Source organism: Aedes aegypti, chromosome 2 (genome assembly GCF_002204515.2).
Source record: "Aedes aegypti strain LVP_AGWG chromosome 2, AaegL5.0 Primary Assembly, whole genome shotgun sequence".
In the NCBI taxonomy this organism is placed as follows: Eukaryota; Metazoa; Arthropoda; class Insecta; order Diptera; family Culicidae; genus Aedes; species Aedes aegypti.
The window spans coordinates 194934577-194959734 of NC_035108.1; the positions used below are offsets into that span (position 1 = coordinate 194934577).

Below are 25158 nucleotides of genomic sequence, written 5' to 3' on the forward strand. Positions count from 1 at the left end.
TATACTTCTCATAATAAATTCACCCTTCTTTTAGAAATAGTCTGTTCTTCAGAGCATTGCAATGTGGCTGTGTGAATCTTCCCAAAATTAGAGGACAAAACTTAGTGTGTAAAAATTATTTGCTGAACAACTAGCTGCTTTCTTATCTTCTAATATTTGAAAAATACATTTTTGAGCCAAACTCGTGAAATACTCAAAATGAATCGTACAATTATCTCCCCACTCTCTAACTAGAATATGTCTCAAAATGTTATCCATTCGGGGTAATGGCGTTCGGTGTAGTGACCCATTCGGGGTAATGGCTTTCGGGGTAGTGGCGTTCGGGGTAGTGGCATTCGGGGTAGTGGCGTTCGGGGTAGTGTCATAGAATCGTTTTAAATATGTCTGGGAACGCCAAGATCGCTGCCCTTAGCGCTACGTTAGGGATATCATCTGGACCAGGACTGCCCATAACTGAATAACAGTCACATTCGACATTTTTGACAAATTGGAGTTAATACCATGAAGAGTCATCAAATGATTAATACTTTCGATCAACTTACTAAAATCTATGAGATTGTTCTAGAAAATTCGAAAAAAAATACCAAGTTGTTTTGTCACATAGGTAATTATAATAGCATAACAGTCACATTGAGATTATAAATGAGCCTAGTAATGCAATAGCAATGAAATTTCTATCAGAATTATTTTCTGACCATTCACCTAGTATGCGCTATAAGTTGTACAAAATATCAGTCTCAAACAAGCACTTTTGAGTTCCTGCTATTTTAAATTTTAGTTTCCTCCCATACTGCCATAAAATGCACACTTGCTATTCCATTTACTCAATGCCTACTTTTGTCGAATGTTACAAATATGCAGTTATGGGCAGAGGAGCTCGGCGTAAGAAACTTGGATACCGGTATTTTCTTCGTCTACGTCAGCGTACGGTGTGGGCGGTCACGCGGTGGGAGCATGCGTAGGAAAGAAACCGTCCACTATCAACTTCGGGATCACTGTCGGGACTCATTTCAGCTGGTGTTACTGAACGCGGCTCTGGCCAGCAGGTAGGTCACCTTACGCTCTTCCATGCTCTTAAGCAAGCTCTTCTGACTCTTAAGCAGGCTGTACGGAGGGTGCTGAGTCTGTCGTTCCACCAGGACGCTGCTGATTCCTTGGCTCCAATTTTCTCGTCATAGTTGCGTCACACGCTTTCGTCAACGCTTCTGTCAGCTCTCCTGCATCCATGTTTGGAGCGTCGATCTATTTTACCTAGCAGATGGTTAAAGACTCGGAGTTTGTCAGTCCCGAGACTACTCTTGAAGCCAGGATAACAATCATGAGTATTAACTCAACAAGGACTGTTAAGTACTGGTAATACAAGGACTAACGTGAATGCTGGTTACTAAACAAATTTTATAGCTTGATACGATTTTGCTGCTAGTACAAAGCCCCTTTTTTCTAGTATTTTTGTGGGACTAAACTAGAAGCGAAACAAGAATGGGACTGGAGTTCTGGCGCATGGTCAAATATCAGTAGTGCCTATTTGGTTCCTTAGAAATTAAACCGATTATGTTTGCTAAGGAGCGTGCCTTCGCTGAGATGTAAGTCTCTATGAAGGGTGTAAATAGTGGAACCTTTTCATCACATTCTCATTTTTATCAATCTCTGAGGAATCAAGACAAGAACTGTACAGAAATCGTTACTTCATTACCTATCAATGGAAATGGAGTAATGAGACATGCACTATACACTAAGGATACGGGTAATGTCACAATAGATCTAAATAATGGTCGCAGTGGCGTCTTATATAACATGACATCATGGAATTCCCGATGTTGCATGAAATATTCACTCAATTTTCAGTTTTTTTGTTAGAAGGGATGGGCCTAAGAATGAACACAAGATCTTCTGGCACGTAAGTAAAAGCGAAAACTATTGAATACCTGTTCTTGTATTAAATTCGTTACGCATGGGACATCAATGAGGAGGAGGAGGAGTTCAGACCGACTATTGGAAAGATAAGCGCCCACCGGCTGACGAACGAAAATGATTTCTCCGCCTCCAAGAATATGGCCATTAGTAGCACCTACTTCCAGCATAGCTTTCCATACCGATACACCTGGAGATCATCACAGCAGAAAGAATCACAAATCAACCACGTTCTGATTGATGGACGGCATTTCTCCGACATTATCGACGTCAGGACCTTTTATTTTTATTTATTTATTTCGTCAACCGACGTAGACTAGTACATTTTACATATACATATTTTTGTTTCATTTCTTAATACTAAAATTATGAAATTTATAAAAAATATTGAAAAAGAAAGTGTAGTGTAAGTAATGTTAATTTCATTTTGTTTTATTTTATGCGTTGCGATTTCTTATGGATTTGAAGTATGTTTTTAGATTTTGCCGAGACATGGTAAAGTCAATAGTTTCGCAATGTTGATTGTAAATGGACATCATTTGATTTAGAGGCCCGTTTTTGGCATAATTTGTTCGATGATGATTTGTCAAGAATAAGTTACGATTTCGTAGTTGCCTAGAAGGAGCGTAGAAATTTAATTTTGATAAGATTTCTGTAGAATCAATACGTTGCGAAACGATATCATTTACAAATGAAACTCTTGTGATTTCACGTCGCTCTTTCAAAGTTTGTATGTCAATAAGCATGCAGCGTGCTTTGTAGGGTGGAAGTGGAAATGATGTCCAACCTAATTTACGAAGAGCATATAGTAGAAATTGTTTTTGTACAGATTCTAATCTTTCCTCGTGTGTGATTGAGAAAGGAGACCATACAATGCTGCAGTATTCCATGATTGATCTTACATATGCAATATATAGAGTTTTAATTGTGTATGGGTCATGAAAGTTGTAGCAGAAGCGTTTTATGAACCCTAGCATGTTATTAGCCCTGTGAATTATTGTATTGTAGTGGTCTACGAAAGAAAGCTTAGAGTCTAAGATTACTCCTAAGTCCCTTACTCTTTCACATTTTTCTACATTTTGATTTCCTAATGAAATTGAAATTCGTGGTGTTGTTCTTTTTCTGCTAAATGACATTAGGTTGCATTTTTTTACATTCAGTTCTAATAGGCTTTTTTTGCACCATATGTAGAATTTTTCTATTTCATTGCGGAATACATTGATGTCTTCTTCATTTCTTATTTCCAGGTAGAGCTTCATGTCATCGGCATAAATTAACACTTTGAGTTTATTGAAAATGAAGGAAATGTCGTTTACATACATAATAAAAAGAAGAGGTCCCAAATGAGAGCCTTGAGGGACACCCGAAGTGACTTGAATTGGTTTTGATTTGTTTCCTTTGAATTTTATTATTTGTTGGCGGTCAGTTAAATACGATTCAAGCCATTTCAGCAGTCTTGGCTCGATTCCAATTTTTTTTTAGTTTGAAATGTAGCATTGGTATGTCTAGGCGATCAAATGCCTTGCTAAAGTCCGTATAAAGAGCTTCTACGTGGTTTCCATTATCCATTGCATTCAATGAATAGTCAACAAATTGAAGTAAATTTGTTGAGGTCGAGCGACCTTTAAAGAAGCCATGTTGTGTGTCAGTAATTCTATTTTTGATTTGAATTCGTTGACAATTGACTCGAAAAGTTTTGGAATACAAGACATAATGGCTATACCACGATAATTACGTATGTCAGATTTTCGGCCAGATTTAAAGATAGGCACTAAAAAGGAGCTTTTCCATATTTTTGGGAAGATTCCGGATTCAAGGGATTTATTAAAAAGCCAAAACAATGGCGCTGTAAGTTCTTTTGCTAAATTTTTCATAAATATTGGTGGAATCGTGTCAGGGCCGGGACCTTTTGAAGCGTCCAAATTCATTAGTCTTTCGTGGCACTAACATCGACTCTGATTACTATCTAGTGATGGTGAGGATGGGTTAACAACCTACGGTACTGACGGCCGCCCCGGTATGAAATAGAGTGGCTTAAGCAATAGGATGTCACACCTGCGTACACGCAGCACCTCAAGGCTGCATTACCGGAAGAGGGTGAGATGGATGAAGCCCCTCTTGAGGACTGCTGGAGAACAGTGAAAGCAGCCATCAACAATGCACCTGAGAGCAACGTCGGGTACGTGAGACGGAGTCGACGAAACGATTGGTTCGACGAGGAATGTAGGCAGATTTTGGAGGAGAATAATGCAGCGCGGTCGGTCATGCTGCAGCAAGGGACCCGGCAGAACGTGGAACGTTATCGACGGAAACGGCAACAGCAGACTCGCCTCTTTCGGGAGAAAAAACGCCGCCTGGAGAAGACGGAGTGCGAGGAGATGGAACAGCTGAGCCGGTCTCAAGAAAGTCGTAAATTTTATCAGAAGCTCAACGCATCCCGCAACGGCTTCGTGCCGCGAGGTAAGATGTGCAGGGATAAGGATGGGAGCCTTTTGACGGCCGAGCGTGAGGTGATCGAAAGATGGAAGCAGCACTTCGACGAACACCTGCATGGCGCTGAGAGAAGAGGCAATGAAGAACGAGACAACGGAGGAAACGCATACGTCAGTACTGCTGGCGATGGAAACCAACCAGCCCTCACTTTGAGGGAGGTTAAGGATGCACTTCACCAGCTCAAAAAAACAATAAAGCTGTTGGTAAGGATGGTATCGGAGCTGAACTCATAAAGATTGGCCCGGAGAAGCTGACCGTTTGTCTGCATCGGCTGATAGGCACAATCTGGGAAACAGAATAGCTACTGGAGGATGGGAAGGAAAAGGTTATATGCCCCATCTACAAGAAAGGCGACAAGTTAGAATGTGAACTTTCGAGCGATCACCATTCTAAGTGCGGCATACAAGGTATTATCCCAGATCATCTTCCGTCGTCTCTCACCTGTAGTAAACGAGTTCGTGGGAAGTTATCAAGCCGGCTTCGTTGACGGCCAATCGACAACGGACAAGATCGTTACTGTACGGCAAATCCTCCAAAAAATGTCATCATATGTCCAAAAATGCAAAAATGCAAATCATCGATTTCAAGGCGGCACACGATAGTATCGACCGCGTAGAGCTATGGAAAATCATGGACGAGAACAGCTTTCCCTGGAAGCTCACCAGACTGATAAGAGCGACGATGGAAGATGTGCAAAATTGTGTGAAGGTTTCAGGCGAACATTCCATTTCGTTTGGATCCCGCCGGGGACTACGACAAGGTGATGAACTTTCGTGCCTGTTGTTCAATATTGCGTGTTATGCGGAGAGCCAGGCTTAACAGCCGGGGTACGATTTTTACGAGATCCAGTCAATTTGTTTGCTTCGCGGATGATATGGACATTTGAAAAGGTAGCAGTCCTCTATACCCGCCTGAGAAGCGAGGCAGCAAAAGTTGGACTGGTGGTGAATGCGACAAAGACAAAGTACATGCTAGCTGGTGGGGCCGAGCGCAACTGGGCTCGCCTAGGTAGCAGTGTTACGATAGACGGGGATACTTCCGAGATGGTCGATGAGTTCGTCACCCTTGAATCCTTTCTGACGGCTGACAATAACGTTAGTCGTGAAATACGGAGGCGCATCATCAGTGGGAGTCGGGCCTACTATGGCCTCTACAAGAAGCTGCGGTCAAAAAAGATTCACGTCCGTACCAAATGTACCATGTACAAAACGCTCATAAGGCCGGTAGTCCTTTACGGGCATGAAACGTGGACGATGCTCGAGGAGGACTTGCAAGCACTTGGAGTCTTCGAACGTCGGGTGGACGATCTTCAGCGGTGTGCAGGAGAACGGTGTGTGGCGGCAAAGGATGAACCACGAGCTCGCCCAACTCTACGGCGAACCCAGTATCCAGAAGGTGGCTGGAAGGATACGATGGTAGACTGATGCAAATTTTGAAGTTTTTGCTCCCCTATGCTTAAACGATGTCAATTATGATGAAAATGATCCTCCCAAAATTTGAAGTGATTCGGAAGAAATTTGGTTGTGCACACGCTATTTGAAGTTTATATGGAAATTACTATGGAAGAGCCAAACCTTTTGTGTTCAGTCTTCTAACAGCTCGTCATAATAATCTATAGAAAAGTGAATACACTCATCTAATGTGGAAATTTCCCATCTACAACTTTGCCGAAGACCACATTTTGATGGGCCGTAAGGATAATTTGTTATTATTGATACCAATGTCTATATCATGCTGAGATGATCATTCAATTACTTTCAGAGCAACACTGCTTTTTTGCTGTAGAACATAGTAGCCTGGATTACTTTGATCTATTCTTCCCGCCAGGAGCACCACTGTTGCCTGCCGAACAGTTGGTGAAGCATGCTAAATGCAAACCAACTTTATGATGATGAATAACAATTTATCCTGACGTCCAATCAAAAAGTGGTCTTCGGCAAAGTTGTAGCTGGGAAGTTTTCACATGAGATGAGTGTGTTCACTTTTCCATAAAATATTATGGCGAAGAGATAAAGGGCTGAACACAAAAGATTGGCGTTTTCCATAGAAATCTCCATATAAACTTCAAATGGCGTGTGCACAACCAAATTTCTTCCGAATCACTTCAAACTTTGGGAGAACGCTATTTACCATAATTAAAATCGTTTAAGCATAGGGGAGCTAAAATTTCAAAATTTGCATCACTCTAATACGATGGTGATAGTGAATACGATACCCTGCAAAGATAGTGTTCGCTTCGGATCCGGTTGGTACAAGAAAGCGTGGAGCGCAGCGAGCTAGTGCGTATCGATTTGGCGAGCTTGGGGCAGAACCGAGGATGGAGAGATGCGGCCACGAACCGAGTATTGTGGCGTGAAATTGTTGATTCAGTGTTATCTGTTTAGATGTTAACTAAATAAATGAATGGTACAAATCATGCTTTAAGTTTTCTTAGAATTTTTGCCATAGCTGTAGGCACCTAAACTTTCTTGGGTAAGGTTGTCTTTAGAACATATTGAATTTTTATTTCGGTGAAATCCTGAACCGTATTAAAAATAATTTGTCACCCACATTTAAATTCCATCAAATAATTGGGTCTCTTACAAATATGGGATCGCACTCGTGGAGGTCCGATAAGGAACTAAAATGTAGGTTTTCACGTAAAGAACGTATTCGAAAAAACAATACAAGTAGAAATACAATTTAAATGAGTAAGTATATTTGAACATTATTTGCCTTTTTGACCTGGACACAAACTGCAATAAAATTCAGAAGAACGTTTTGTCCTAAGACGAATGATAATGTTCAAGGAACAAGCTTAAACTTTACTGAATGTTATATTTTATAACTTGAAAGCTTGCACCACCTCCAAATCTCAATAGTTTCGGCTCAAACTATGATGTTTATCTCCTTTGCATTGCGTTGCTTTGATCAATAAATCAGGGAGAAGGAAAATGCACACTCCTCTTTTCCCAATGCAACATTGATTTGATTTGCTCCTATCATTTCGTGAAAATACTGCATCAATGATCTGGAAAAATATCAACTCCTTCCGTTGGGCAAATATGGGTAGTAGGTATACTGCCCATAAAAGCATAACTGTCCCATATTGATTTTCGAAATAACACCTTTTTCCATCGCAACATTCATGCTTTAGTATGCACTTCACTAGGCATATGAAAATTTATACACTCTGTTTGAAAATGTTGTGGAAAAATATTAGCAAAATGAGTATTCTGTGGGGTTGTGCTAAATTAATATTGCATTCAAAAATTAACTAGAATATTATAAACATTTATATGAAAATGCAAACTTCAAATTTTGAGCGCTGTTTTCTCAAAGCCTACTTATTCCATATGGGACAGTTATGCCTTTATGGGCAGTATAGCAACCGTATGATTATCGTTCATTGCGTGGTTGAAAAGCTTGAAAACTGTCGGACTGCAGTTGTCTGCAGGTGAAAATGTCCGTTGTTGGAAAACTGGTGGAGTATTTTATAATGCGAAACTTTGTTTAAGTTGGTTTTATTGAATTTAATTGATTTTTTTCTTATAGAGAACACCCAATGAATGTTACTGCCATTGAAATACCAACGGTATCATAATAGTCCCATTGAATTTGGTCGAGGCTTGTCCGATGAGAACCTAAAACCCCAAAAACGCAACCAGACTCAGTGCCAATCTTCATAACCAGCAAGGGCTTTCAATCCAGCAGTTTCAATCCAAGAGTTTATTTTTACTTTGAATTATAAATTGAATCTTCTTGCAAAAGTAGTACCTCATGTATTTTTTTCGGTTAGCGCTGCAATCGACTGTCTTCGCCATTGGCCCCAGACTCTATAAGGAGCCACATCGTGCTTATAAGCATATTTTTTAACCATCACGCCTGTACTGATAACATTGGGAATTTCATGCATCGAGATTTGAACTTTTCTCGTTCTACCCTCAACTGACTGCGACTAGGCTCTGCAGTATAAAGCTGTTTTTGACGATTGACGACATCTATTCTACTATCATTTTTTTGCTGCGTCGTTCCCGGAAACAATTCACTTAGTTATTACATGCAGCATTTTCACATAAAACTACCCTCTTATGTCACGTATCGAATCTTAAACCAAAACTCCTCCACATCCTAGAACTTTACGATACTATGTTCGATTCAGATTTAGCTACCACCAAGATCTTATGGGCACGATTCAGTCGAGTTCAATCCAGATTATTGTGAGATCTCATGGTGAAATCAAATAGGAGCTCCCTTATGAGCAACTACTCACTTCATTCAAATAATTATTTCTTAAAGTTCTCCTTTCTAGACATCTCTCTTAAAAGCGTGGTTATAACACACACTTTTCCGTCGAAAAAAGTTATTATTTCGTATGAGATTGTTATACAAATATCAGAAAGTTTCCGTAGCATTTATTTATTAAATCAATCGCTTTAAATCATGTGCTGCTATATAAAAACGACAAAAATGTTCTAATCCAGATCAGCTGAAATGATTTGCATCTATGATGCAATATTTTAGAGCAAATCATCATAGGAGCATTGAAATGCGAGGATTCAAATTCATCCCTAGGAAATGAAATTTTTCAAGGCATGCTTTTTAAATCTCTCTTGCGCAATGATGGTTTCGGAAGACTGGGCTTATTTACTGAAACTTTTAACGCAAGACTTGCTCTCAAAAAATATAACTCTTTTGTGCTTTTGATAAACATATTCAATATATATTTAGTTAAACAGTAAACCAGTACCAGTAATAAAAAAAAAACAATAAATCTATTGACGATTTTTCTCACAGTTACATATTCAACCATTGGAGTCTGCACTTTAATTCCATTTTGAATTTAAGCGAATGGACAAGGTTAAAGTTCCTAACAGCCCCAAAACATCAATTTTTTTGAGTGTATATGATAAAAACATATGCATTTTTGTCAAATTTTTAATTTCATTCTTAATTTGTAAAAAAGTGTTCAAGAAAATCATTTCGATCTTACCACGATTTTACGGGCTATACGAATGTGTTAAAGAATTCCGAGAGAGAGAATCTTGCACATCATTCTCGCTAAGTCCAAGAAAGATTTTTTTATAGAACCCTGAACTGGATTCTATAGTAAACTAAGCACAGTTCAGATACACAATCATAAAAAAAATCCCGGACTAGGTTATTACAGAACCCTGTGCAGGATGATAAACAGAAATTAACCCATATTCACTTAGGCAGTGGGGTTTTTTAAAAGCTACAGATCTGATATTTGGCCGCACTATGCGTCGTACTGAAGCGATTCTTATTGCAAAGTTTCAGGCAATTCGATCGAGAAGAAACCCCTCATGCCAAAGTGCATCATGGTAGTGCCCAAGTGGTTCTGCACCCTAACTGAAAACAAATCAAACTGCTGTAACGTGTTTCTTCTCTTATAAGCAGGTGAAATCAACTCACCTGTAAAAAATCTGAACTGCTACAGCAAATGAAGTGTAATATGTTGTTAACAAAATTTTCATAAAATCTTAAATTTGTTTTACCAAATTAGGATGATAGTGTTGTCTAATAACACAGAACACCTAGATATAAGAAATGAATATAATGTTTGGAATGATACTAATAAAGAAATTAAAAAAAATCGCTGTAATTTTAACAATTCTATACAGATTTGCTTTGGCTTAGCTTTAATAGAATCGTAAAGAAGTATTGTTTTTCAAGCATTATTGGATTTTTTTTTAAATATCCACCGGTTCGGAGTTATTCGGGTAGGTCACCGAATCTGATCGGAAAAATGTAATTTTTCGTCAACATTCTCTACAACTAATTGGTATGTATTTTATGCCAATAATTAATGTTTTTTATAGATTCAACTTTGAAACCGAAGATTAACCCTCTAATACCCAAATTTTTATTTTCAATCTGAATATCATTTTTCGTTATCTAAAATCGTTCTAAACACGTTTTGGACAATGATTTATTTTTATTTGCAAATTTATGAATTTCTATTTTTGATTTTTATAATTTTTATTTTTGAACATCCCTATTCTTTTTCGTTTTTTCTTGAAACCTCTCCTGATTACTAATTTTTGGCAATAATTAAAAATCACATTTTTACGATACTTTTGAAAATATATTTTTTTTAATTTTTTTCTGGAGCATATTTTATTTTCCGTGTAACTAACGGAAAAACAGGTTTGAAATTATTTCAATACCATCAGGCTCTTCTTCCATGATAGATTGGTTGTAGAAAAATATCAGAGATACGATTTTTTATATTAAACGTTAAATTAACCCTAGGCATTTGTAGGTTATATAAGAATACAATTTTTCAAACAGTTTTCAAAAATACAAAAAAGTTGCAAAAGTCATAAAAAACTTCACTTATATGCGTGTAATGAGCCGAGGTTTGAGCCAAAAATAAAATCATTTTGATTTCCGAGCTACAATAAAATACACAAAATTGCAAAAAGGACCCCGTCTAAAGGCGGGGTTGGGTATTAGTGGGTTAAAGCTGGTTTCATAGTCTAATTTATTCTTACATGACACCGTAAGAATAAACTAGACTATGGAACCAGCTTTGATCTTCAGCTATCCGTTTTTCTCGGACGTAGGTGGAATCAGTCCCAAATAGGTCAGTATCATTTTTATTCTAAAATGGAAAGTTTGGGTGTCAAACTTGATCACTTTGTAATACGAGCTCATGCCTGATCTAGGCGAATTATATCAAGAAAATTGCGTTTTGTTTTTTTTTTTCATTTGGGATGTGGGTTAACTGCTCTCAGTTTTTTTAAGTAATTTTCTTCAAAGTCCTTTCGTTCGATTTCCGCTTCCTTTTTACTTTTTATTTTTCCTTCAGATTCTGCATATTCTCTTCGGCCAACCAATCTTTCCATCGACATAGTCATTGTCAATAAGAACACTATGCTGAGAAAAAACTATGTTTCAGTTAGGATGTAGTGCCAATAGAAAAAAGAAAACTAAGTCTGCTCTCCAAAGCATTGCTTAAATTCCTATGCCGTGATTAATGGGGCAGATTTCGGTTCATACCTATCATAATGTTTTGACAAAAGTAGCGATTGATGCTAGTTTGAAGTTAATTAAAAAACGACAGCAAAGATAGGCTGTACCATCAATACTATCAAAACAAAGCACATGATCCACAGGTCATAAAAGTCTATAGGCATACTCTCTTAACAGGGAATCCTCACCAAACAAACCTTATTTTATATATTTAGTTGTGTCGTCACTGTCTCATAGTTGATGGTTTTTGAAAAATGATTGAAGCGCGTGCCCAAATAAACCACCGCTTTGTCACCCGTTATCTCCAAACGCTTCGAACAAGTGCCATATCAAATACGATAAAGCAGCGCGGTGAACATAACTTTTCCATTTGATGCAATAACACTTCCAATGCTGGAATCATGCTCCGACTTTGATTCGTTGCGAGAAGGATTTCATTGCAGTCCAATCACTGCGCTTCATTTGCACGGAAACTTTCTGAATAGCATTCCACTTGTGCTGCTTCTGGCACGCAACGACGAGAGTGGGAAAACTTTCAAGAGTGCTGAAATATTTAATTAACCTGGCGCCATTTTTGCATATTCTCTTTTATGACACTAATCTAGCGTTGAGGAACTACGTAGGTAGCTACTTGCAGTTCAAGTGGATGGAAGTGACTTACTAATGTGACGTCAGGGCGGGGGTATAACTAAAGGTTAGCGATAGAGTCGTGGGAGAAGTTCAATTAACAATGCTCGAGTAATAAAAAGTAGATTCATGAGTAATTATTATTATTTGGGTATCATTCCTTAACATCATGCTTTCAAGCACTATTTTTGATAGAAAATATTTATGTTTCTATGTCTCAGTTTTTTATTTAAAAATTTTCGTTTCAATAGTCATGGTATACTCCATGCTTCCCCAGACAGTTACCCCTGGTCTTGATGAAAACTCCAGAATCTACCAATTTCGCAGAAAACTTTTCGTTTTCAGCAACCAAACTACGAGTAGATACTCATGTCACTGTGAAAAAACGTTATTCTCGGCACGTTATCCTGCGGAAAATAGGGAAGTTCAGAAAATTTTTCTTTTATTTTTTATTTCTGTTGAATCTTTCTTACTTGTAGTTTAAAATTCAATTACTTAAAAATTTAGCAATATTGTCGCAAAGACTAACTAATTGAATTTCATCTCATACACTCTAAGATTGATGAAATTTAAACTAGTCTGGTGAATATTCGTGTTTTTTTTGGTGTCAAATATGTGCGATTATTCAATTTTTGTATTTTAAATAACATCCATATAGTAACAGAATCTGCCTTTCAGTTGAAAGTTCTAAGTAGCCTATAGTTTTGTATATTATTGAAAAAAATCCAATCCTCCTTCTCTGAAATAGAGAAGTTGTAGAAGTTTTCATACCAAAATGTTAAATTTCTGCTTACCTTCTGCAAGAGTGTTCTGGAATGAGAAGGAAAGTGATAATTAGTAAAAATAGGTTCAACTATTGTTTTATATAGCTTACACGGTGTGTTTCGTAGAGCAATTTCAAAACAAAAAATTCGGCATGTCTGAAATTTTGACACAAGACAGCTATGATTTTTACCTTTCATTTGCGACCAAAACGAAAATAATCGGTCGGGGGGTCTAGAACAACATTTTTTTTTTAATTTTTTTTTACCGAGTTTGGGATATAACTTAACCCTAGTAAGGACCTTGGGTCGTTTTCGACCCATTTCAAAATTCAAATCATTGTAACTTTTGAATAAAATAACCTTGCAATTTGACGTGTTCTGATTATTAGGTATTTTTTATGGGAACATTTATTTTTTCGGAGACAAAAGTTTTGAATGGCCCCTTAGGGAGCTTCCATATATAAAAGTTACAAATTGTGACTTAGGGTCGTTTTCGACCCAAAAAATCAAAGAGCTCGAAAAATCAGTGTGTTGACCGAATTTAGTTCTGTTGGGCTGAAATGAAAAGTACACATGTCGATTTTCGGAAACTCATCCGGAGATCCGGAATTGCGTCACTGTGGCCACCGGGAACCTGCCATATCTGAGAAAAAAGTCCCTTTAGATACCCTTACTTCGACAACCTGTAGTTTCGTAATTAAACAAGTAATCTGAACCGTCCTGATATTGTTGAATAGGTATTTACGTGGACTGTAAATAGAGATTCTCAAATCATTTAGTTATTCATACCCGGTTCCTGGAGACCCGGAATTTACCCAAACCGGACAATTCGATGAAATTACACGGATTGATGCCAAAAAACCAAATGACTTGTGTCCAACTCATAACGATTTATTGTGTTTGAATGTATTTTGCCAAAAGAATGAATTGATGGTTATTGTGGTCCTTTTGGGTACCGAAATGACCACCGGAAAACCCGTAGTATGGGACCACTAAATTTTAGCACCAAAACTAGCCATGCGACGGCTCAAACTTCATGATTTTGAATCCCTGTGACTCTTCTAATTCAATTATAGCGCCAACTCGAACGTATTTTGATGGAAAATTAGCATCTAAAGTCGTTCGAGCTGGCGCTTTTAGAAGTTTTGAACACAACATAGCTATACGAAACATAGTACTTGAGATCTGCTGGATATAAATAGCAAACAAGTCTTTATACACTGAAGATCACCGTTTTTGGCTCTTTTTTTGTGTAATCGGAGACTTTTATGATTCACCTGATATTTTTGTTGAAGCTTTGTATGATTTCGTTATTAAGCTAGCAAAATCGTAAAGTTACTGAGTAACATTTTCAAAGCTGGTTTAATGTATTTGTTTTATGAATTACTATAGAATTCCGTACAACTCTAATAAAATTATGCTAAAACTGAACATTACAGCACTTATTGAGATCTCTAAGCAAAATATTACGATCACACGATCAATTCATTCATGAATTCATTTGTACTTTTCCAACCATCAATTTAAAAAGGAAGTGTATATTCGTCAGCATTCTTATTAATATTCTTATCTTTATTTAAGAGATTTTCAGCCCTAGACTGGCTGCTAATCTGAGAATATTTGTCAGCAAGTCTGTTTGTTTTACCATTGCAAACAAAAGTAATGTTCTGCCAATTCCCACAACAAACACATGGACAATAGTGTCAACATTGTATTGCTATTGCAATTGGGTTAGAATATTGGATTTATGAAATATTATATTGCGTCTGTCATTGGCTCAAATGTGAACTTGTCAATTTTCTAGAATCTATGACATAAGGTCGAAAGGGCAAAAGTTCGAGGAGGAATAAAAAGGGGATAAAAGGTCAATAGTCTTCTTTCAAAAATTATTTAATTTCCCATAATGCAAATCACTCTCAACCTTTGGTCCTTTCGACCTTTTGCATTTTCGACCATTTGTCTTGTCTTCCTTCTGTCTTTCGACTTATTGTCCTTTCGACCTTTTGTCTTTCGATTGCTTGTTCCTATACCAAGTCAGAAAGATGAATATTGCTCTTGAGTTACAAATACAAATTGAAAACAGGTTGTTTGACATACTAAGTTTTAAAAGCAATGCAATTTTCAACAATGAATGAAAGCAAAAAAAGCAAAACGAAAATTTAAATTTCGGCCTCGGCCTGTAAATTTTTAGGTCTAGAGCTGTCTAGAATATAATCTACAAGATATTGACACTAGATTTTTGCAACATTTTCATCTAAATCCGTTTCAACAGTTTACCTCACCAAAATTTATTGATTTACGGTGCATTTAAAATGATATTACAGATAACAGAATTAAAAAAAAAAAAAAAAATTGCACTAGACCCCCCGATGGATTATTTTCATTTTAGCAGCAAATGAAAGAGGAAGGTCTTGTCTTTCATTGGCCCAAATTTGAGACATGCCGATTTTTTTTTGTTATAAAGTTACATGAAAAAGACACCGTGCTTATGTAAGGTTTTTTGTTTAGAAACGTTGAAATATATAGCGATTTTTGTCAATTTGAGTTACACAGCGTAGACATTAAGATTAAATTTAATAACATGCATAAATGACAAAATTATTTGTTTCTTATATCAATACCATATTACAACAATTCAATTATAATTTTACGTTATAGTTTCTAAGCGAGTGATTTGCCGTTGTAACGATGTAATATTACTGTTGGGTTACCGGACTCTTCCCAACATCGAATAGGGGGTAATTTATTGCTCTGCCATAGGTGGGTTTGGGTTGCCTGTTTGAGGCCAGCTCATCCTTCCTTGCCAATTTACCATTTCTACATGTACGTTAGGGCGATTCAAAATTTAAAAATGTTTGAAAATTCAATCTCCCATATCATCCTTACTATCCCACTACTACTTAAAAAAAGCGTTCTGTGAAACTTTTCACAGAACTAGCTATTTCGGTAGTGATTTAAAAGTGACCGAAAGACAATGTAGGTTTATATAGAAATTACTATGGAGAAAGTAAAAAAATGTTCCAATCACGTTAGTATTGTAGTGTAAGTACAAACTAATCTTCCCATAGTGAAATCTTCCTATAAAGAAAGCTGAGAAGCAGGATCTGTCCCAGTGAGGACGTCATGCCAACAAGATGAAGAAGATTACTTATTATTTGAGATTACTTTTTATGTCTTATTTTTATCGTTTAATTGAACTGATATGTTTGTAGTTATCAACCTTGAAATTTATCATTTTTTTATTTGTTTATCCTAACGATTTCGCCATTTCTTTTATTGGATGAACCAGTATCATAGATTTTCAGACAATTTTACATAAATAAAATAGTTGTCAATATAAATTAACTCAAACTAACGGATGAATAACTAATAGGTTGAACAAATGGAAAATGAATAACAGAGAAATTCCACAGGAAATGATCCATGGAAAAATTTACTGAGTTAGGTATGGCAAGAATTATCATAAGTAATGTCCAGAGAAACACCCTGAGGACATCCCTAGTTGGTAAAGTTTAAGAAGATATCTTGTATTGTGAGGAATTTCTAAAAGAATACCTAGAAAAATCTCTTCAGGAGTTTCGAAATAATATCCTACTGAATTCCGGAAGGATTACGTGAAAATTTCTTTCAAAGAACTCTTTATAGGATACCTACAGAAACTCTAGGGTTATTATAAAAAAACGCTGGAGGCTGGACGCTTATCTAATCGTTAACTGAACCCTTTATTTAGCGTAGAAATTAATTAAGTTAATTTCTGGACTCTACTTTGTCAATTGTAATAGAAGTTATTGGAATTCGTGTGCGATAATCTTCGTTTTGGATTAAACTTTACACATGTTTTCAATATCGTAGAATAAGTGTTTTCCATAGCTAAATCGATCATTTGACTCGATACAGCGGGCGTTCAGTAAAAAGAGAGAATAATTTCAATACCTCTCTGTAATTTAAGTAAAGAGCGTGGTTTTTGTTTCCTCTACAATTGATCCATGCACGAGTTCACAATATTGACGTTTGAGTGGTGCCGAATTCATCTGTTGCCATGGTCACGTAAATAACACGGCACCTCTCAAACGTCAGATAGTGAACTCGTGCATTGGTTCATATAATTGCTCTCCGGACTCCCTAAAAGCCGGTGGTATGTTTCTTTTCGCTCGGGTGTTCGTGTTCAATCGAAGATGGCGTCAAAACAGGAAGCACTCCGCGAAAGTGTTGTGCGGTACGAAACGCCGTACCGTAATTTCGGGTGAAATTGATCACTTTTCACTGTTTTCCATGTCTGTTTTCTATGATGTTGCCAATTCCAAACAACTTAATGCAGGAAACTTCATTGGTTTATATACTCAAATTTTCATACAGTTGTGATTTTAGTGCTGAAAATCGTCTCTAAAATAGAAAATCAAGGAATTCCATTTCGGGGTGAAATTGATCACCTGTTAAAACAATTATTGTTAGTTTTGAAAACAACTTTACTTATTTAATTTGAGCCTCCTGAATCCAAATATGCTTGCCAATTTCTTAACAATGCAAAATTTATGGAAATAATTAACAATTAATTTTCAGCAATACCGCAGAAAATGCCTAAATGTAGGCAATTACCGAGGGAATTTGATGATATCTATACACAAATTCAATTATTACAACAAAATGAACAAATTGGTACGAATTTTGATGATAAAATTCGTTTTGGGGATATATTTCAAGCACCTTACCAATTTTCAGGTTGACACCATGTCCAAATCCTTGTTTAAAACTATAAGTTTATTGATGTCTGCCAGTACCACACAGAACACGATGATGGAATTTCCTATTATTTTAATAGAAATAAACATTCCATAACACAAAAAGCTTCACAACATGCAATTTGACAATGGTTAAGACAAACAACGTTCATTTACATAGGTTGCATTGGTTTCTGTGCTCTATTAGAGGGAAATAAAATCGTGTGTCACAGTGATCAATTTCACCCTACTGATCAATTTCACCCGAATTTACGGTACGTATCGAAAGAAAAGCACCCGACCTACTTGCCGCAGTGCCGTCCCATTAAGGCCGCACGGGACGTCATCATAATCACCCTATCCATTTGAAGATGCAAATCCCAAGAACCACAGCATATATCGCTGCAAAAAATGTATCACTATGATTCTATATATGTAGTACACAACCCAATACATTTTCAGCTTCATCGGTTCGCTAAAAGTCGAGATTTGCTTCCACAAAGTTTCGATGATAATTGTTAGAGCGAGACAAAAGATAGAGAAAATAACACGATCGCCCGCATCACCTTAAGGATTTTTTCAGATCCCGCAGTGCCCTGGCGTTTAAAAATAATTGGCGGGCCAAGGATACGAAGCAGTTGACCACGATTATCCGAAATTGTATTCGTAAGATAAACGTCCCATGGGTGGTAAATGACTGGACAATGCGTACCATTGGTACTTCGCGTACCTGCAGGTATACAATAGACCCCATTTGTGGTCCCTAGCCTCTTGTCCAGTAACTCCTATCCCTACCTCCCCGTGGTGCCGCCTGGGGTACGAGTAACCGTAGGGAAGATCGGGTAATCAACCCTGGTGGGACCTTGGTCGTATGCTGACAGGGAAGGGGGGCTCCTCTCTTCCGAGGGTGTAGCTTATCAGAGCGTCTGTTCTCCATGATAGGGGCGGCTAAAAACAGCGTCTGTTCTCCATGTTAGGAGCGGCTGATCATCGTCCTAGTACCAGCGTGGGACTCTAAGCAGTGGAACAATTGGCATAGACCCCTCAAAAGAGATGTTTAAATAAAAAACCGAAAATTTCGGCTTTGTTTACCACCAACTGTTGAATTGTGGAGTTCATTACTTGATTTTTATAGCGAAGCTGCACAATACCCAACGGATATCTAAAATTTCATTGGACCAGTTTTATTTATGTTCTGATTATCGGATTAACAATAGCTTATCGATATCGTAAAGTATCGGGCCGAGAAATATCGGATTTCGTATCGATGAAATTGATCCAATAATATCGATACTATCGAATATATCGATATTTGCACAGCCCTAATAAAACATGTTTTTTCGTGTAATTCAAATAAAAACTCATAAGCCATTTTAAGAATCTATACTTGAATCGAAATGATAGATTTATCTTTGGAAACACTTATTGTACGATACTGAGAATATGTGCAAAATTTACTGCAAATCAAAGATGGTCAAGTTTCAAGGCTTACCGATTCGATAACCTTCAAAGACCTTTTTCAATCAAATCATTTGTAAACCTAAATACCTTAAAATGTTTTCTACTAAATGGCCTTTCAACCAAATTCCGTTCACACGGAGAAAATGAAGTACTCAAAAGTGAGTTCATTCCACTTAACTCTGGGGGGGTTCATGCATTATGGCCGGTCATACTGTGCAAAAGGATAGGACAAAAAACGGTCAAGGAATGATTCCTCTACCGAAATTACTTGGGCTGTACGCTGCTGAGAAGTAGAGCTGATTTCATAACGTCGGTAACGCCTGCCGTACACGCAGCGAACTGGACTATCGAAATTCATTTTGCCTTATGAAAGGTGGAACGATTATTCCAATACGAACGCTTTATGTATTGTTTTAGCATCACTCCACATCAAGGCGACGGTAGGTGCGTGGTGTACGCTCGGGCCTATCGATAGCAAGGTTTTTGGTTCGATTTCAGGTTGCCGCGAAAACATTTTTTGCTTTCAAATTCTGGTTTCATAAGACAAATTTATGATTTTCAATCCGATTTCTTGTGGCGAATTTTCATAAGGGGTTCCTATGTTTATCGATAGTCCATTTACCTGAGTGTACGAATCAAATGGAGCTGTCACTTTTCCGTACTGAAAAATGTGCCGCTCAATTATTCCGCAAGTAAAAGTGACACTTCGCTCATACTGGAATGGCTGTCAAAATTACTTTGGTAAAAAAGAGAAATTTTACTTGAGCGCTTAACGTCTCAGGTGCATACTACGCATCAACCTAATTTTGAGTTGATGGGGTAGAAGTTGTTTTCATTTGCAGCCATGCGAAAATTTACGTACTGGGCAATTTTTTTTTCACTCAACCGGCAGATCGAATAACTCAAATTCCAGTGCTATGCCATTTATTCAAATTTGAGGTTTCACTAAGGTTTGGTTTTGGGGTTGTTTTGCTCTTTGCTCTTTGACAACAATAGAAGGAGCGAATGAAACAGGGAGAGAGAAATAACCCAAAAGTAAGTTAAAAAAACTTAAATATGGGTTTTCCGATTTTTCCGTACATGGTCTACTCGACAGAATTTCAACCTGCCCTGAAGCCACCACGGGTCCAGCTTAGAGTCTCTATAAACAGCAAGTCAAAAAATAAATTTATAAACAATAGACTGGATGAGAATAAAACAGCAATGTTCGGGTTAGAAATCCTACGCCTTTCCTGCCTTTAAGTCCTCCAAGGAAAATAGCCAACAACTCGCAAACCCAACAAACAACCACCTTGAAAACCCATTGCCTTGAAACGAGAACGTTGCGGTGGCTCGTAAATCGAATTGCATCATCCTTTGAGCTTATTGCTCCAGCTTTGCCAGTAAAGCAATGAACACTGTACCGTAGCGTGGAGCAACGTATGTACAGATACATACGTATAACACATACCGGATCTTCCCGAGAATAAGACGAGCCATGAAGAACAGCATCCGGCCCCAGAGCCATCGTAGTGAATCGCCCCAGAAGGAAAAGAAAATATGCTGTAGGGGAACATGGTCAAATACGCGCACCGATGGGGTAAAATGGTTCAACTCATTGAATCTTTCCTAGAAGGATTCAAGTTGTATTCTTTGCCAACATACATATGTTTGCCTTAGAGTTGTCACTACAAGCTTCAGATATTAACTTATAGATTTTCCTTACGTTTCCGGTAAAATTTTACAATGTAAAAGAATCAAAACTAATTTTTGTAATAGATGGCAGCACTATCTTTGTAGTAAAATCAATTTTGTAGTTTGTGCAAAACACCAGTTCTCTGTTGTTGTACACTAAAGCAATTTAAAATAACTACAAATCAAAACTGTAATCATTATACCAACTTCATTTTTTTCTTATTCATCGTTATAAAATCATAAGCATAAGCATTGATGACCGTACAATTCGTAGTTGCTACTCCGTGATTGACCCGAATAACCGAAGTTGCACAAGAAACCAAGAGATGTAGCTTGAGAGTAGCTCTCCATCTTCAATGTACACTATTCAAAACTCCAAACATTAAAAAGTCAATAACGGCGCCGGCTACGTCCTTACAGTCATCGGGGAACAGGCAGAAAATTTTTTTATGTTGAGATTACTATCCCGTTAATTTCTTTCACCTAGTCACAAATAGTTGTTTCGAAGTAAAACTTACTTACGCCAGCACTAAATTAACGTCAAATCAAATACACACACTTCATTGATTCAGCTATCTACTTGTACCTCTATCAATTATAATTTGGATAATTACCACTGTCCGTAAACATTCACATCCCTAGACTTCAAGTCATGCTCACAAATCTACTTACTATTAACTTGCAAGGAACAGGGTAGGTGATAAGGAGACCATATCTCACCCAGGAGACCACGTACATATCATGTTTTCCGACGCGCACTTTATTTTGATTCTTGCAATTTTTTTTAGATCGATAAAGCAGCAGCGAATCTTTTCAGATATGTTGATAAAGCAGAACAAAATGCTGAGTAAACATTGCAAAATATTATTGTGGATTTTGTTTTTGAGTAGATGCTATTGCGGCGCTCATTTTAAATCCACATCCAGCGGCGGCGGTAACGCGCAATTCAAACGCAACGTCAAAACTCAAGTAGGCTTGGATTTTTTCATTCTTTAAGGACGCAAATGTTTCAAATTCGCTAAATCTGAAACATTTGGTGATTTTTATTACACCCAAAAGTTGAAACCGTCATTATAGGCGTTTTCTGCGTCTATTGATGGCGGAAAAGTGTTCTTCTGAGCGACATGACGTTTTTGAGCGTCTATTGATAGGCAGATAATCCGGTCATTGAGTCGAGCAGTTTTTACGGTACAAATGGGGAAGTACAACTTGATATGCTTTTTGCACCACTCACACCAACAAGCGGGTTTAGTGCTGTGGTAGAGTATTCGGTTCTCACGCTCATGACCATGGATCGATTCTGGTTGATGTCGCATGTGTATTTTTTTTTCATGTGCGTGCATCACCAACACATGTATTAAAAAATAAAACTTCCACACATATGCCTTTTAAGTGCATGTATTGGAAGTATGGAAATACGCAAAAAACTGAAAGGGTGCAAACCAGATTCGGACCATAATCATCGAATCGACTAGCACACTTTTTATCTACTGCTCTAAACTTACTCTTGAAATGAAGTGTAACCAAAGTCGATGTGGTTTTACGTTTCATATGCATGATTGCTCATGCTATTGATAAACATGTGAACATGTGTTATTCCCAGCAAAATAAAGATACACAGTCAAGTCTCCTGTAAAGCGTTAATCATCGTATGTTGAACAAGTTTAATGTATATTCATAATAATTTATCACCTACCAGAGTAGCCACATTCTCTATTGTAGAACTTACTTAAGGACTGTTCATTTTATAAAGTGGACACCTTGTGCATGCTATATCTTTATAATATATCAACAGAATCGTAATCGGTTTTCTGTATACAGTATCGCTTGACTACTATATTATTGCACGATGGTGTTATAACAAAAAAGCCATCAAAATAATTATAATTCACACGAATAAGGAACAATGTTTAAAATGGTCAAAGATTTTTGGTAGGTGAAGAATATTGTTTAAGTTTGAAGAACATCTTTTCTAGGAAGTTTTTGTCGAAACTTCTTTGTTCTTCTTAGTAAGATCTTATATTTCCATATAAGAGGAAAATAATAGTATTACGATGCACAGAAAACCGATTATGATTTCATTGATAAACTAGCTAACCCAGCGTGGCTAGTCACGTTCCAAAAGCATTTTCAAGCAAAAACCTCTTTCAAATATTAATAATGTTTATGTTCAATTGCAAAATGATAACATGGACAGAGAAATTTCTCTGTTGATAAATATGCCATTGGTGTATGAATAATAAGCTGAGACACGCATGATATTTATGAACGCAAAATCGCCCAAATTTATGCTCTAACCATACTCCATTGTTATAGTGCCGTTATTCTGATCTGAAATAATTACAGCCTTAAATGCTGTTGTGAAATATTTCAAAAGTTCCAGAAGCTTCTATAAATTAGAGAGAAGAATCTGACTGAAAATTCTAGAATATTCTATTGAATCCCGATTAACCAGTGCTACAATTTCTGTATAGAAATTTGTGCTGCGATGGCGATCGTCAATGATTTAAAACGAATCGAATTGTAATTAGGGGACTATCGACTAATGAATATATCGAGTCATCGAACAGGAATACTTTGGAAAGCTCTTTTAGGGGACCATTATAGTTACCATAAAAAATATATTTTTATTTTCCCTTCATAAGTCGATATCGAACCATGGAACATCGACTCAAGAAGGTTGTGTAAATAAAAAAAAAAGAATATTCGACCCACAATCATGTTTATCTATCCTTTGCATATATCTTATTTGTTTTTGAACCTTATATTGAAATGACGAAACCCGTAATTAATCACATTTTCAACTTGCATCGGAATTTAAGTGCGGTCGAACAGCATAAAGTTGGTTTGTTTACATTTTGATTACCGTCCAAGTTCATAAAACCGGAAAACTACAATGATAAAAAGATCGTGACTTTTATACGAATTAGGAAGGACAAAGCTCCGGAAAACTCTAGAACACCCTGTGCAATAGCTGTTATAGTGCTCCACAATTTGCAATAGGGTCCTAAAATGGTTAATGAAATCTTGTTTTCATTTAATAACACGAAAGATCATATTACTGCAACTACTTTAGCAATTTTTCTCGCTCAAATAACGGATATATCATATTAAAACTTTAATTTCAAAATTGGATCCATAAATGAACCTTGACACTTGAGATCATGTTTGACGTTCGCTTAGTCGACAAAAATATCACAGGGGTTTTAGTTTTAACACTGGGGTTGTTCCTATCTGACATTTCGGAAGGGACACGGATAACAAAATACACCCAAAATTTGAGTTCAAATCAAGGAGTGTGACAAAATCTATAAAAACATAAAAAAATGTTTTTTGTATTTAAACAAATGAAAAACATTAAAAAATTGAGTAAACTTGTGTTTTTGGCCTGAACGTAAGCGTTTGGCACTAAAATTGAGACAGGGCTTTAGGACCCTATTGTAATGTTGTAACATTCAAATGGACTTTTGCAGTGCTCTTAATTTGACTGTTGTTGTGCTCTTAAATTGCTGTTGTATGCTGCTCAATGAAACCTTTCAAAGCGTTACTGACAGACAGAAAACTCTGGGATTTTATATACATGATAAAAAAGATATAGCATAAACAAGGTGTCCTCTTTATAAAATGAATAGTCTTTAAAACATGAAAACTCTGTGGAATCTTTTGCTGGTGCTATTCAAAGAAAACAAGATCACGGTTCTACTTTCACATTGATAAAAATAATATCGATCCAATGCTGATGAATGCTACCCAGAATGAGCTGATTATAACAAACCGTGCCCCATATATGGGATTAAATTTTAACCATGGTTTTAGTATAATAGTAAAAGAGTTTTCTATAGATGAATCGATCATTTTGACTCAAGAACAACTTCTGCAAATTGGCTATGAGTTTTTGCAAGCAATTTATTTTAAGAATTATGGCACCGATATGTTGATTTTAGAACAGAACGTTCAGTGGGGAGATTGTAGTAAACCGTTTGGAGAAGTCAAGAGAACATATATACTTTTTTTTATCATGAAAAATATGAAAACAAAATTTCATTTTTATATAACGCAATAATCTTTTTTATCATTTTTAATTTTGACTATCTATGAATTGTGATAGGAATTAGTTGTTCAGAACAAAATTTCATGATGGAGACATTTTCGATAAGAAAGTTTTTCTAAGAACAATTTATGCTGCCCATAAAGGCCCATATTGAAAAAAGTTGGCACTGAGAAAATAGCGCTCAAACTTTGAAGTTTTCCTTTCATACAAATGTTTATAATTTTCTTTTAGGGGCCGTCCATAAATAACGTAGCATTTTTCACTGATTTTTTACACCCCCCTCCCCTCTCGTACCGTTTCGTCACAAATGCTGATACTTCCCCTTGGAAAATACGTAGCATATCAAGAACCCCCCCCCCCTTCTTCTTCTTCTTGGCATTGACGTCCTCACTGGGACAGAGCCTGCTTCTCAGCTTAGTGTTCTTATGAGCACTTCCACAGTTATTAACTGAGAGCTTTCTATGCCACAGTTGCCATTTTC

The 25158-nt window shown here is 36.9% G+C and overlaps 1 protein-coding gene across 2 annotated transcripts in view; it reads right to left on the reverse strand.

Annotated features, from left to right (window-relative positions):
- Positions 1-25158, reverse strand: part of LOC110676286 (melatonin receptor type 1A-like) — a 207934-nt gene that overhangs the window by 82925 nt on the left and 99851 nt on the right. The window contains exon 2 of one of the 2 annotated variants that reach the window (XM_021843584.1): positions 12804-12819. The exons of the other annotated variant lie outside the window; for it this stretch is intronic. The gene's annotated coding sequence lies outside the window, so the exon portion shown is untranslated. The remainder of the gene's footprint in view (positions 1-12803; positions 12820-25158) is intronic. 2 annotated transcript variants of the gene reach the window in all.